The sequence below is a fragment of the Etheostoma spectabile genome, chromosome 4 (assembly GCF_008692095.1).
Source record: "Etheostoma spectabile isolate EspeVRDwgs_2016 chromosome 4, UIUC_Espe_1.0, whole genome shotgun sequence".
Classification (NCBI taxonomy): domain Eukaryota; kingdom Metazoa; phylum Chordata; class Actinopteri; order Perciformes; family Percidae; genus Etheostoma; species Etheostoma spectabile.
Window position 1 is genome coordinate 1,163,164 of NC_045736.1, and position 3,085 is coordinate 1,166,248.

At 42.5% G+C, this 3,085-nt stretch overlaps 1 long non-coding RNA gene across 1 annotated transcript in view; it reads left to right on the forward strand.

The window, feature by feature from the left end:
- Positions 1-3,085, forward strand: part of LOC116688009 (uncharacterized) — an 8,738-nt gene that overhangs the window by 399 nt on the left and 5,254 nt on the right. The window lies entirely within an intron of this gene.

A 3,085-nucleotide genomic window follows, 5' to 3' on the forward strand; every position in this document is an offset into this window, starting at 1 on the left:
CGTGTTTATGAAGATTTAATGCTTGCAATTTATGAGTGAAGAAAACAAAAACGACTGTGCTGGCAAAAACCGTCTGCTTTATCATATACAATCTATTTGATCCGTAGAACACAGTCCCCCCGCCCCACTCTCTCTCTTTCTTTCTCTCTCTTTCTTTCTCTCTCTCTCTGTCTCTCTCTCTCTCTCTTACTCACACACCTACACATATCTGGTGTGGAAATAAAAAATAAATAAAAAAAGAACCAAAAACAAAAAAATCACAAAAAATGAAAACTCTTGTTCATTACATTTTACTTCATAATTGCAATAACATGTGTTGTATTCATTGTTGCAAAACTTGTTGTGTATATAGTTTGTTACCATGACAACACCATTGATCTGAAGCTCAATGCTGATGCTGTCATGTAAATAGTTTTCTAATTAGCAATAAATATAACAATTTCTGATCAACCCATATCAATTGCATGCTTAAATTAACACACCGTTACAGTCCAGCCCATTTCAAGGCTACCCAGCCCATTTGCAGGTTAAATACTGTCCACTTCCGGGTTAGGCCCCGCCCAGTCCGAGTACAGATACAGATGCAGATAATTCTTATAGTAAACAGTTACAGATAGAGCCGTACTCGCTCATCCCTAATTCAGACTGAGACCGGGTTGCAATTTTTTACCTTTACTCCTTAAGTTTTAAGACAAATATTGGTATACATGTTACAAACTTGGCTCGTTACTTTAGTGTTGTACAAAAGGTCGTTCATCAGGTGTGATTGTGAGTGCATGCAGAGAAAAAAGTGAGAGAAAAGAAAAAAGACTAGCCGGAGGATAATCAGTTGAGATTGTGTGTGTGAGTTAGGGATGATTTGAGTACTCGGCTGAAACGAGTATCCGGTACGGATAAAGCACTTTTGCCGAGTACAAGTATTATACGAGTAATATGAGTCAATATCCGTGCTCGGATTGAATACAAATCCTCAACTGGCCGCGCTGCGTTCTGTGATACGAGGCTCGTTCGAGATGAGCCAGGTCTGCGCAGAATCGATCACCGGCGATCGGCGGCCGTTGCATGCCGGTTAGATTTGTGTCCGACTTGATCCCGACTTGCTCTGACGTCATGCACACGTGGGCAAACGGAAATCTCACGAGAGCAAGGCGGACGCAGTTCTGAGGCGCCGGCGGCGCAGTTCACCGACTGCAAGAGCCAGGCGGACCCAGAGCATGCGGGAAACGCCGGCTTCTCAGCTGATTAAAAATCTGATTGGTTTACAACATGATGACGTTTTATATAAACTTTATTGTTTGGAATCGGAGGGATTTTAATTGCTATTTGTCTGATTTGAAGACTTATTCTGTCCAGAACACCGCGTGTGGCTGATAGAGACGTTTAGAAGTCAGAGAGATAAATCCGTTCAGATCACGGATCATCACAGTGTGTGTAATTAAAATCAGCAACAGGTCGCATGTAGAGCACTTTGCCAGTACTTGTCATAACTAAAACAAACGGAGACTGTGTACCAGCTGGTATGTGGGTCTGATTATTTTTATTAATCGGAATCGCACCACAGTGTTTCATCACTTCCTGTCAGCTGAAGGAGCTGGACTCGGCTGGAAACTGTCCGACTTTACCGCAGCTTTCTGCCCGCCCCGCTGCTGCGCCTGTCTCGTCCACTTTCCAGGCGAGGCGCAGTTCATCTCGAACGAGCCTAAACAGCGCCCCCCGCCTACAAACACACCGGCTCAATCACACACACACACAGAACACGGAGAACTGCGCTCCCTCTGCCATTCTCTCTCTCTCTCTCTCCCCCTCCGTCAGCCAATCGGGTCTGCGGATTGTTTCGTTAACGTTTAGGGTTTCTTCAGCTTCAGGTTTGTTTTTAAACTCGGTTTGTAGTCCTTACATAGTAACCAGTAGATTTCTGGTGAACGTGGGGTTTGTAGTCCTACATAGTAACCAGTAGATTTCTGGTGCGTGGGGTTTGTAGTCTTACATAGCTAGTAACCAGTAGATTTCTGGGGAACGTGGGGTTTGTAGTCCTTACATGTAACCAGTAGATTTCTGGTGATCGTGGGGTTGTAGTCTTACATAGTAACCAGTAGATTTCTGGTGAACGTGGGGTTTGTAGTCCTTACATAGAACCAGTAGATTTCTGGTGAACGTGGGGTTTGTAGTCCTTACATTAACCAGTAGATTTGGTGAACGGGGGTTTCACATGCTGCCTGGTTAAATGCAACTCCCGTTAAGTCTCTGCCATCGGAGAATTTTTTTTTAACTGATTGGTTGTTTGTGTTGTTTTTCATCTGTTAGCTAGGTTGTAGCTGGCTGGGAATATGCCATGATGGATAATAGCAATCAAAAGATGATGACATAGACAAACAAGAAAGATACAATTTGATTTTAGTTATTCCACTGTATTAGAAAGAGGAAGTCAAATAATGTGGTTGTACATGAAGTGAAATATGAAGTGACACATATCTGTGGTCACTTGCATTTTAACCATAAGTAGCAGCAGTATTATAGTTTCATACTGTATATTGTATATAATAAGCTACAAAAATGCTCATCAACAAGGTCAGTTTTTCTTTTTATTAAAATATAATGAAATGATTCACTTCATGCCAATATACACAAAAACATGCACTAACAAACACAAATCAAATGGCATTGTTAAAATAACAAAGATTCAGTTGTGTTCAGTCAGTAGACGTTCTTCCGTTAATCCTGAGGAAATAAAAAGTTTAAGATTGGTCATTATGGCCTTGTTGGACCTCATTAATCTCATTCACATTGATGTCTTAATCAATTTAGAGCCAGACAAAAACAGCAACTGCAACTATTTAACTTGTCAGTGTGAAATGTTTTTGGACTTGCTGAGCCCTATCCTGCACCCAGCGGAGCGCAAAGCCCGAGGCAAGTGTGTTTGCTAGTTTAAGACCGACACAATTGTCAATTTCCCGTACAGTGCCCCCGTCTTTTAAATAGCAAATGCACCGGCGCCCATGGGCGTGCTGGTCTTACAGGGAGGTGTGTTCAGGTGCATTTTTGGCGTGTTGGTCTTATAGGGAGGTGTGTTCAGGTGCGTTCTGGG